This window comes from Tamandua tetradactyla, chromosome 10, assembly GCF_023851605.1.
Source record: "Tamandua tetradactyla isolate mTamTet1 chromosome 10, mTamTet1.pri, whole genome shotgun sequence".
In the NCBI taxonomy this organism is placed as follows: Eukaryota; Metazoa; Chordata; class Mammalia; order Pilosa; family Myrmecophagidae; genus Tamandua; species Tamandua tetradactyla.
The window spans coordinates 88684999-88697199 of NC_135336.1; the positions used below are offsets into that span (position 1 = coordinate 88684999).

Here is a 12201-nt window from a genome sequence, read left to right on the forward strand (position 1 = left end):
ATTAATTTAACTTTTCTAAGTACTTGTCAAGAAAACTCCCGCTCTCTGCAGATGGCATCTTCCAAGTCCTTTGGATTGGAAAGCAGTCTTGAGAGATGAGGCCAGCTGCTCCACCGATTGCCCAGTTGTTCTGTGGTGTGTCTTGTAACACTACTCTTTAGATCAGTTTCCCAAAATGAGACCTCTTGACCATCTACATTAGCATTGATCAACTTGAACCACTGAATCAAATTCTCTGGAGGGATATTGTAAAGAACAAAAGTTTCATTCTTTACAAGTTCTTGAAGTGGTTGCTTAGAGCTTGAAGTTTGTAACTATTTGCTCTAATATTTGTCTGACAGGACAGCTGAATCTAGGAGTATTGAATTACTACACTCGAAAGCAGTATGACACGGATCCTCAGCAGGTGGACTGACATGTCTAGGTGAGGATTAGGAACTTTGATTAAAGGTCAGTCCCCATGAATAGAAAAACGAACTTACTTATGGAGATGCATTCGTACAATGGAACACCATATAGCAATAAAAATGAACTAGAGCCAAAGGTCAGGGGCTGGTATCTTTGGCTATGCCCTTCTCCTTTAGGTTGCACAAATAACTGATGATATTGTTGGGATTGGAATGTAGGTGAAAAAAGTAGAGACAAGAGTGATGAGTTCAGGGACTTCTAAAACTCAGAGAATTTTAAATTTCCCTGGAGGTTAGACATTAGACCAGTGGAAGAATAGGAAATCCAGAAATAGATATACACCTACATGAAAGTGGATGTATGGCAGAAATAGTCTTATAGATAAGTGGGAAAGAGGTAGATTAGTTCAGCAATAGTAGTGGAAAGCTGGTTATCCATATGCAAAGGTGACATTAGATCTCTCCCTCATGCCGTATTAATAATAATGTTATTATTGTTCATATTAATAATAATAGTAAACATTTCCATAAAACTTAGTAGGTACTGTTCTAAGGAGCTTTTATATATACTTTACACACTTACTACTTGCCTTATGTCTCAGAAATTTCACTCCTAAGAATATACCCGGGAACAACTTGTCCATATAAACAAGGAGACATAGCCAAACATTTGCACAGCTTCATAGTTTGTAATAGCCACAATTTAGAAACAACCTCAGTCCCCATGAATAGAAAAGTGAACTTACTCATGGAGATGCATTCGTACAATGGAATACCATATAGCAATAAAAATGAACTAGAGCCAAATACAGTCATGAAAGAATCTCATAATGTTGCTTGAGCATAGGTACCTGTGTTATTCTTTGTTTCCATGTCTATGTCTTAAATATCACAAAATAGAATTTTTTAAAAGGAAAGAAACTGGCAGCTTTTGAGAGTTGGACAAAGTAAATGGATTATTGGAATGTCAACTTCTGTTGGGTTATAAGGTGCGAAGGGCAAAGGGGCAGGAAGCAGCCACTATCTTTACTCCCTCTGACTTCTTTTCATTCCCCTTTATGTATTCATAAATAACCATGGGAATAGAGAACTGCTTAAGAATCTTTTTTTCTTTTTCTGGGGTCTAGGTTCTTCATTCTCAGGATCTGCTCTTCCCCGCAGTTCTGATCAGCCACTATTGGAGCAGCCTGGTTCCTCTCAGAGTGAGTATTTGGTTTTGCAAAGTGGATACAGTTTCTAGTCTTCATGTTTGCCAAGACATTTTTTATTTGTTTCCTAGTGTGCCTTTTATTAACACGCTTTTGGGGTGCACATTCTCTCAGAGATAGGGTGTGACTGACATACATCTAATATTCCTCCTGCATGCAACTGAAGGGTCTGGTAGACACGTAATAAATAAGAATCAATGAGCTTGGTGTCTGGTGTCCCTGGAGTGGCTTACAGCACATCTCTGGAACCTATTTGTAAAGAGGGAGATGTTTTCCACCCAAGTTAATAAACACTCCTGCCTTTGCTGATGCTTTTATGTACACCAATGTCAACAGAAAATATCACTCTGGTTGTGGATGTTGTCACTTAATACTTTGCCACAGTGAGGTTCACCCAGTGATCCGAATAAATCAAATAATACTATTTCTGTCTTATTTCGATGATGCTGTCCTCTTAACATCATCCTGTTTATCAGATTCATTAATTCATTAAGAAGGACTCTGAAGGAGAGGAGGAAGAGTGTGAAGCAGTTTCCACTCTTGTTTACTTGAGTTTAGTAGGATACAACAAAGAAAGACATTTTGAAGACTGAAAACATGCTTTTTCTCCCCTGAAAATCTTTATTAGAATCCTTATTTTGATCACATTGACAGAAGAAAGACTTCCTAGGAATTTAATGTTTTTCATTGCTGTGGTTTTGCTTGTTTGATTTTGTGGATTATTGGTCATTTAAATTTGGATCTTCTACTGAAATTGAATGTGGGAGCTGAAGAATTCAGACCCCATGGATCTTTATAGTAATTGTAAACTACAAGGCTTTCCACAGGAGAAATAAGAGGGAGGTATTACCTGGATATGGTTAAGATTTGGGTCAAGGGAAAAGATAAAATATGAGTACTGTCCTGGCTGTCTATAAGGCCATTTCTCTATAAAAATTGTGTTTAGGTGGGGCATATGTGTGTTTGTGTGTGGGGGGGGTGGACTTGCTACTGTTTATTTCACAAATGAAAATACACCAGCTGGGGTGCAAGGGTAGTTAAGTGGTAGAATTCTCACCCGCCATGCAGGAGACTTAGGTTCAATTCCCAGCCTGTGTACTTCCAAAGGAAAAAAAAGTTCCAACAAATGGTGCTATAATAAAAGGACAGTCACATGGGAAAAAAATGAAATGTGACCCCCACCATACAGCCAAAAAAAAAAAAAAGCATCAGACACCATTTAAAGCCTTTGTATGCTTATCAAAATATTGTGATGCCAGGATGATAAATTATTACTCAGTTTCCAATTTTCTAACAAGCCCCCAACACTTTACCAGAATATGACTGGATTTCTTCAGTAAACAATTTGCACCTTGCAGTCATCTGAAACAGAAGAATTTTCCTATAGTATTATTTACTGCCTAAAGGGACATTTATTTTCCTGGATCAATTGCATTTTTCTACTTAGCCTTCTTCAGGCTCTGACATTCAGTCTGTAAAGATAGACATATCTAACCTGTTCATGCTCTATTCTATTTTTTATTTTTTTGCATGGGCAGGCACCTGGAATTGAATTTGGGTCTTCGGCATGACAGGCAAGAATTCTGCCACAGATCCACTGTTGCACTGCCCCATGCTCTATTTTAAATCTGTAGAATAATGCCTGCCATATAACATATACTCATTCACCATTGAAAGAAAGCAAGCTTTAATGAATGAATAGATGAAAGATTGAACATGGAATGTTAACTATTATATCCTTCCTATTCCTTTGCCTTAAACTCAGAATACCATTTTTCTACTAGGGCTACCGAAGAGCTGGAGGAAGCGCCTAGAAAATAGAAAAGCAGAAAGCAGCTGGGGAGCACAGGCAGGTTAGGGACTGCTAATCATTTTCTGTTTTATATACACAAAGATTAAAGATTCCTTTCCCTCTGCGTTTTGATTAAGGATGCACAGTTACAAGTTTAAATACCGGTAAGCCAAATTAGAAAAGGTTTAACTCCAATCTCAGAATTCATCAAAGCTCCCCCTGCTGTTCCCTCCCTCACATTGAGCTGGCTTTACAGGATGGGATTAGAGCAACCCATCTAAGACTTCATGCCCGTAGGCTCCCTGTTACCTTTTCTACACAGTCCTTATTCAGATCACAAACAATTCCCTTGTCAAGAATCAAAGCTCATTTCTCCTTGAAGTTTCTGTTTATACCCATGACTGAATTCATTCCCGTGCCTCTACACACATTTATTTATTTTGGCGACCTGCAGGATGCTGCATCAGGTAAAACATGCACTCTTATCTTATGCACTGTCACGAAACATATTAAAATTTAGCATACTTGCCTGTTTTGGAAAACACCTCCTTAATCATTCCAGTAATTATGCAAACATTTCCATGGGGCCAACCATAAACATGTTCTTTTCTTCCTAAGAAGCCTTCTGACCCTCTCTCCTTCAAAGCCTCAGTAAAGAATGTGAGCAGAACAGGCAATTAATAACTCAGCTGAGGAGAGGTTAATATCATCAGGCATCTGAGAAATAAAGCTGCCATGGCTTTATTAAAGATTGTAATTCAAGCACAAGCATTCATGGTAATGATAAAACAATTTTTAATAAGTGAAAGAACCAGGAAGAAAAAGTTGATTCTAACTAGACTGGATTCTAGATTCTGTAAATGTATTTTTTTATCTATAAAGAATGGGATCCATTGTCACTTAAAAGTGTCATTTGTTGCAAGAAGATGTGTAAAAGCCCAAAGGGAACTCTATGGAGACTTTTCAACATGAGACTCAATAACCAACCCAATAGTTTCCTAAAAAACATTGACCTCTTGAGGGTCCTTATTTCATGCAACCCCATCAGTTTACAGTTCTAAGGCTGAGATAATGTCCTGACTAAAACAATCTATAGAAATGTCCAATCTAAGGCATCCAGGAAAAGATACCTTGGTTCAAGAAAGCCAATGACATTCAATTTTTCTCTCTCGGCTGGAAGGGCACGTAGCAAAATCTGTTAGCTTTATCTTTCGGCTTCTTGTTTCATGACGTTCCCTCGGAGGTGTTTTCCTTCTTCATCTCCAAAAGTCACTGGCTAGTGGAATCTCTGCTTTGTGGTTCTAAGGCATTCTGCTCTCTTGGAATCTCTGAAGGTCACTGGCTGGGGGACTCTGTTTCTTTTGGCCTCATGGCTTTGTCCAGCTCTGCTGTGGCTTTCTTGTTGTTCTCAAAAGGAACTCCCTACTTCATGATTCTGCAGCGTTCTGAAACTTTCTCCAAAATGCTTCTTCTTTGAAAGGATTCCAGGGAAACTGTGCTGGTTTGAGGGGAAGTATGCCCCCTAAGAAAAGCCGTGTTTTAATATAAATCTCATTTCTTGAGGGTAGAGTAATCCCTATTCAATACTGTATATTTGAAACTGTAATGAGATCATCTCCCTGGTTGATGTGATTTAGTTAAGAATGGTTGTTGAACTGGATTGGGGGGTGACATGTCTCCACCCATTTGAGTGGGTCTTGATTAGTTTCTGAAGCCCTATAAAAGAGGAAACATTTCGGAGAAAGAGATTCAGAGAGAGCAGAGAATGCTGCAGCACCATGAAGCAGAGAGTCCACCAGCCAGTGACCTTTGGAGATGAAGAAGGAAAACGCCTCCCAGGGAGCTTCATGAAATAGGAAGCCAGGAGAGAAAACTAGCAGATGACGCTGTATTTGCCATGTGCCCTTCCAGCTGAGAGAGAAGCCCTGACTGTGTTCGCCATGTGCCGTCTCACTTGAGAGAGAGACCCTGAACTTCATCGGCCTTCTTGAACCAAGGTATCTTTCCCTGGATTCCTTTGATTGGACATTTCTATAGACTTGTTTTAATTGGGACATTTTCTCGGCCTTAGATCTGTAACCTAGCAACTCATTAAATTCCCCTTTTTAAAAGCCATTCCATTTCTGGTATATTGCATTCCAGCAGCTAGCAAACTAGAACAGAAACCAATCAAGACCCACCTGGAATGGGTGGAGACATGACTCCACCTAATCAAGTTTAATACCCACACTTGATTGAGTCACTTCTCCATGGAGATAAGCTAATTAAAGTTCCAACACACTGAATAAGGATTAGAAGAAACCATTGCTCCCACAAGGTTGATTAGGATTAAAACATGGCTTTTCTAGGGTACATAAACCTTTTCAAACTGGCACAGATTTCTATACAACTTTCAAATATATGAAACGGAAGTCATGATCAGGCTCTGATGTACAATGTCTCAAAATGGGAAATGTCAAGATATAAAGATACTGAAACTCCATTTATTGGTGACATAAACTCTTTAAGAAAATTGAGACAAGGGAGAGCATAGACTTCTTATATCTGGCATACAACACTGGTAGTTAATAGTTGAGTGAGGGGGTAGATGCTTTAGTTTACCTGACCTGTGCCACTGAGACATATTCTTCATTTCAAACACCTCTTTAGAGCATGATGGGAGGAACCTGGGAAACTAATATGATAACCCTGCCATCCCCCTAAGATTGGGATGTAGTTTCCTTGGGACAGAAGGATCATCAGATGTCTGGAGGTCAGAGTTCATGAGAAAGGCCTTTAGAGTCAAGTAGACTCTATCATTTATACTTTATCATTTAGACTGCAGAGTCAATGGAGAAATTAGGATAGATGAATAAGGGTATAGAAGAAGTATCTGAGAATATGAATCTGGTGACAGGTTACAGAATAAACTGGAGAATTTCTGGGAAGAAGGTAAGTTCAGAACTGTTAAAAAAAATAATCTGTGCCTAAGAAAATGAAGTGCTGTTCTCCAGAGAAACAGAAACAACAAGATATAGGTATGTAAGTAGTGTGTATGTAAGGAGTAGTATGTATGTCTGCGATTAAGTTCATTGTGATTGGGCAAGTCTAAAATTTGTAGGGAGGCATAGACTAAAAATTTCACCAAAGTTGATGTTGTAGTCTTGAGATGGAATTTCTTGTACCTCTGGAACCTGCTCTTTGCTCTTAAGGCTTTCAACTGATCGGATGAGGCCTACTCACATAATTTGGGGTAATCTCTTTGATTTAAAGTCAAGGAATATAGCTGCTAATCTCAAATATGAAATATCTCCGCTGCAACATATGGACCAGTGTTTCATCAAACACTGGACACCATAACCTAACCAAGTTAACACACAAACTTAACCATCACAATGATAATGCTGGTGATGCAGAAAAGAAATTTAGTTTTTCTGTATGGTCCCAGAAGATGGAATCAGGACCACTGCTTGAGAGACTAGAACTAACTGAGTCTTGGTGATTGCTTATCACTTCAAGGCAGGATATTGAAAAGGATTCCAGAAAAGGGTGGGAAGAGGGTACCTGTAAGATGACTGTCAACCCCAGGATTTACCAATTCATAATGGGGAGGATAGGAGGTATTAGGTGAAGGTGAGTAGATTAGTCAGGGTTTAATAGTAAAATAGAACCAATAGGATATATATATATATGCAGGTAAATATTAAGAGATATTATAGAAATTGGCTCATGCAACAGTGGGAACTGGTAAGCCTGAATTCCATAGGGAAGGCCCCAAGTTGAGAACTTCAATGAAGGTTTTGATGAATTCTCCAGGAGAAGCTGGCAGGCTTAAGTGGAGATAGAAATTCTTCTTTCTGACTGCTGAATCAGCAGTTGTTCCTTATGGCCTTTGACTGATTGAATGAGAGCTCTTTTATGACAGGAAACAATCTCCTTTTTTGGTTGTAGATAAAATCAGCCATAGTTGCAGTCAACTGACTAATGATTTAAATCCATGAAGTATGCTGTTCTAGTTTGCTAGCTGCCGGAATGCAACACACCAGAGACGGATTGGCTTTTAATAAAAGGGGATTTATTTTGTTGGTTCTTCAGAGGAAAGGCAGCTAACTTTCCACTGAGGCTCTTTTCTTACGTGGAAGGCACAGGATGGTCTCTGCTGGTCTTCTCTCCAGGCCCCTGGGTTCCAGCAACTTTCCCCGGGGTGACTTCTCCAAAGGCCTGGGCTGAGCTGCAAGTGCTGTGATGAGGAATGCTGAGCTGCTAGACTGTGCTACATTGCATTCTCTCATTTAAGCACAAGCCAATTAAGTTAAACGTCACTCATTGCAGCAGACAGGCCTCCTAGCCGACTGCGGATGTAATTAGCAACAGATGAGATTCACCTACCATTGGCTCATGTCCACAGCAACAGAACTAGGTGCTTTCACCTGGCCAAGTTGACAACTGAATCTAACTACCACATGTCCACCCCTTGTCAACTTGGCAGCTACTCACATCACCTTAAACGGGTGCAAAATATTCTCTTCTGGCTGTGGACCTGTGAATCTCAAAATAAGTCCCGTGCCAATATGCAAAGGAGGATAGTCAAAGGATACAGACTTTCATTTCCATAGGGAGAAATTGGAAGGAAGATCTGCAGGCAAACACCATTGGATTTCCAAGTCTGAAAGTCATTTATCCTTCGGCTGTAGAAAGCGGCAGTCCCACACCTTCCAAGGGCCTATGCAGTGGCCGGCCTCTTTCCAAATCAACCTCGGGGAACATCGAGGAGACCACCTCTGGGCTCCACTCTCTCCAGGTATCAGGGCCACCACTGGGCTCTCTGCCATTTCTGGGGCGCACGCTCAACCCCTCCACATGGTGGCAGCCAGGCTCTCCCAGTCCCCCAAGGAGCGTGCTACGCCTTTTCCAAGGCCCGAGGCTGCACAACTATTCCACTGCAATGAGAGGGGAGACTCATCCTCGCCCTTCAGGGTAAACTCACCCTCTCCACACATACAGGTGGGTCCACTCTCCTGGCCGAGGTTTCTTGGCTTCAGACCCGAACTTCCACGGTTCTCACTCTGCAAACTCCAATCTCTCCCTTTTGTGTCCTCCTTTGTCAAGATTGGCGGTGGTTCCATTTACACCAACAGTCTCTTCAAGCCCTCCAGGACTTCTCCATCAATCTCTTCACAGTTCCTCCAAAGTCTTCCCCTTAGCCATCCAAAACACAGTTCCAACAGATCTGGCATTTGCAAACCGCAGCAGCACCCCACTCTCCGGTACCAACTCTGTTCTAGTTTGCTAGCTGCCGGAATGCAACACACCAGAGACGGATTGGCTTTTAATAAAAGGGGATTTATTTTGTTGGTTCTTCAGAGGAAAGGCAGCTAACTTTCCACTGAGGCTCTTTTCTTACGTGGAAGGCACAGGATGGTCTCTGCTGGTCTTCTCTCCAGGCCCCTGGGTTCCAGCAACTTTCCCCGGGGTGACTTCTCCAAAGGCCTGGGCTGAGCTGCAAGTGCTGTGATGAGGAATGCTGAGCTGCTAGACTGTGCTACATTGCATTCTCTCATTTAAGCACAAGCCAATTAAGTTAAACGTCACTCATTGCAGCAGACAGGCCTCCTAGCCGACTGCGGATGTAATTAGCAACAGATGAGATTCACCTACCATTGGCTCATGTCCACAGCAACAGAACTAGGTGCTTTCACCTGGCCAAGTTGACAACTGAATCTAACTACCACATATGCTCACCGCAATAATCAGACCAATGCTTGCTGAACAAACAACTGTACACCATAGACTAGCCATTCTTTCTTAACTTTCTAAATTGTATAATATAACATATATACAAAGCAAAGAAAGAAAAAGCAACAGTTTTCAAAGTACTCTTCAACAAGTAGTTACAGGACAGATTCCAGTGTTTATCATACCATGCCATTCTCTCAGATTTTTCCTTCTAGTGATTCCAGAATTTAGGAAGCTAGAAGGAATAACTATTTTTTTTTTATCATTACAATTGACTTTTTTTTCTTTTTTGTGATAAATAACATACATACAAAAAAGCAGTGAATTTCAAAGCATAACAATTAGTTGTAGAACAGATTTCAGAGTATGGTATAGGTTACAATTCCACAATTTTAGGTTTTTACTTCTAGTTGTTTTAAGATACTAGAAATTAAAAGAAATATCAATTTAATGATTCAGCAATCATATTCATTTGTTAAACCCTATCTTCTCTGTATAGCTCCACCATCATCTTTGATCTTTCTATCCCACTCTTTAGGGATATTTGGGCTATGGCCATTTTTACTTTTTCATATCGGAAATGTTGGAAATCACTAATATGGGGTAGGGAGATGGAACTAGCTGATGTTCTGGAGAGGCTAGACCCTCTAGGGTTCAGGGCTTATCTGGTCTAGGACCCATCTGGAGGTTGTAGGTTTCTGGAAAGTTACCCTAGTGCATGAAACCTTTTTAGAACCTAACATATTGCCCTAGGTGTTCTTTAGGATTGGCTGGAGTGGTTTTGGTTGGGGGTTGGCAAGTTATGATAGGTAGTAATGTCTAACTGAAGCTTGCGTAAGAGTAATCTCCAGAGTATTCTCTCAACTCTATTTGAATTCTCTCAGCTACTAATATTTTGTTACACTTCTTTTCCCCCTTCTGGTCAGGATGGAATTGTTGATCTCACAGTGCCAGGGCTGGACTTATTCCTGAGAGTCATCTCCCACATTGCCAGGGAGACCCTCACCCTTGGATGTCATGTCCCATGTAGGGGGTGGGCAATGATTTCAATTACAGAGTTGGGCTTAGAGAGAGTGAGGCCACATCTGAGCAACAAAAGAGGTCCTCCAGAAGTAACTCCTAGGCATACCCATAGGTAAGCTAAGCTTCTCTGCTGCCTAAATAAGTTTTGCAAGAGTAAGCCTCAAGATCAAGTGCTTGGCCTATTTATTTGGGTGACCCCAATGTTTGACACAATATTGGGGGATTTCCTGATGGTAAAGTTTATAGTTCCATATTTTTTTTCCCATCACTCAAGGGCTTTGCTAATACCTTTTGATTATCTGCTAACTATATTTTAAGATGTACTCAGGCATTACAATAAACTGTTTAGGATTAAAGGCCCTTATTCTTATTCTGAGCTCTCTGTGCTTCAGTTGTTCAAATGAGCTATTCAGACAGGTTGAGTTAGATATGCTATAGAAAATTTAGGTTGCAGACAAAATAAACTTTTCTTCCTTTGGTCTCAAAGAGTAGGTGCGGTCCTAAAATACAGACAATCATAGATTAACCAATCTGACACCTGAAATTAACCATTGCAGTGAGGATATGAATCAGTAGCTTTGAAAGATTCAGAATAACCAGGTTTAGTTCTGGAGGGAAGGGTGTAGCACTGGTTTAATGGCACCACATTCTTGGACACCTCTGCACTGAAATAATAACAGGCAGGATTTTCCATTAAATGTCAGTTGGATTAAGGGTATTTTTCTTTATTTGTCCTCATGTGTGTATTTTTCTCTTTCACATTCATGTCACTCAAGATTTTAAAAATGAGACAAAATAAGCAATTTGAGTTTCAATTCAGTTCTCTATTCCTTTTGATTGTGCATCTATCTTAAAATTCCAATTTAGAAGCATTTGTTTCATGACTTAAAATAATTCAGGATTATTTTAGTTAAAAATGTGAAACCAATGCCTTTTTTATGAATAGAGATTTTACATATGAATAATAAATAGGCTGTTCTTTGTTTACATAGATAGCTGGAGAAAATAATAAAGCCCACTTATCTCTTGTCATTAGACTCATCCTGGAGATGTGCAGTCTATTTTTAAAAATACTTACAAAAATAAGTTCATGAATGCAAATTATTCCAAGAGAAAAGATTAAGTATTAAATATACAGAGTATGAATATATTATTAGTTATATATGAACACTAAGGAAGCTGTCAGGGGAAGCATATAATGGAGCACAGCTTCATAGTAATTACCAAATATAAGAAACTTCAATAAAAACCTTAACTAGTATGTTTATCTCAGGTTAATTTACCAGTTACTGTGGTCAGTCTTCCTCTGCTGGTCATAATGGATGATTTATGTTATGCATGGTAAGTAGTACATGTTTTCTGATTGCTACTTTAATGAAGTAGGGGAATATGCTCCAATAAAATCAACACCATTGCTTTAAAATTAGTATATCTAATTTAAATGAAATAGCTATGGTATTTGGCAATGTTATGTAACCACTGTTACACTGGTTTTACTTGTAATTGTAATTGTTATTTTAGCTTATTCCCAGTTCTTTACTTGTTATTTACTTATGCTAACTTATGTTAACTGAGTGATTTTTAACATTGATATAACTAAATGCTTACCCTTCTTTACAGTTTACATCTCATTTGTTTAGCTTATTTACATTCCTTTGATTTGTAAACAGATGCTTACCCTTTTTTACAGCTTACAGCCCATTTGTTCTTACTCCAGCTAGCTTTCTCCATCGCTTTTCAAGGGCTTCTCAGTATGCTTGCATACTCACTATTAACTGTAACCAAAATATTAAATAATATCACTATCTCTACCTCCCTTGCCTGGATCCTATAAAAACCCTAAACTCTTTAAACTGGGGAAGACAGGTCTGAGCAGTGACTCCTGTTTCCGTGCTGCTCAACCTTACATTCAAACTCTTTCTTTTCTCAAAATCCAGATGTCATAACATTGACTTCTGTGCATATTAGGCAGTGATTCCTTGCTTGGTAACAATTTGGTGATCCAGGTGGGACTCAAAGGTCCCCAGGTCCTTTCCTGCCTGAGATACTGCAATCC

At 39.6% G+C, this 12201-nt stretch overlaps 1 long non-coding RNA gene across 1 annotated transcript; it reads left to right on the top strand.

Annotated features, from left to right (window-relative positions):
• The first annotated feature begins 338 nt into the window (after positions 1-338).
• LOC143648033 (uncharacterized) lies at positions 339-3464 on the top strand. The gene is made up of 3 exons (XR_013158333.1): positions 339-424; positions 1535-1609; positions 3400-3464. It is a non-coding gene; the product is annotated as an uncharacterized LOC143648033 (long non-coding RNA).
• The last annotated feature ends 8737 nt before the right edge of the window (positions 3465-12201 follow it).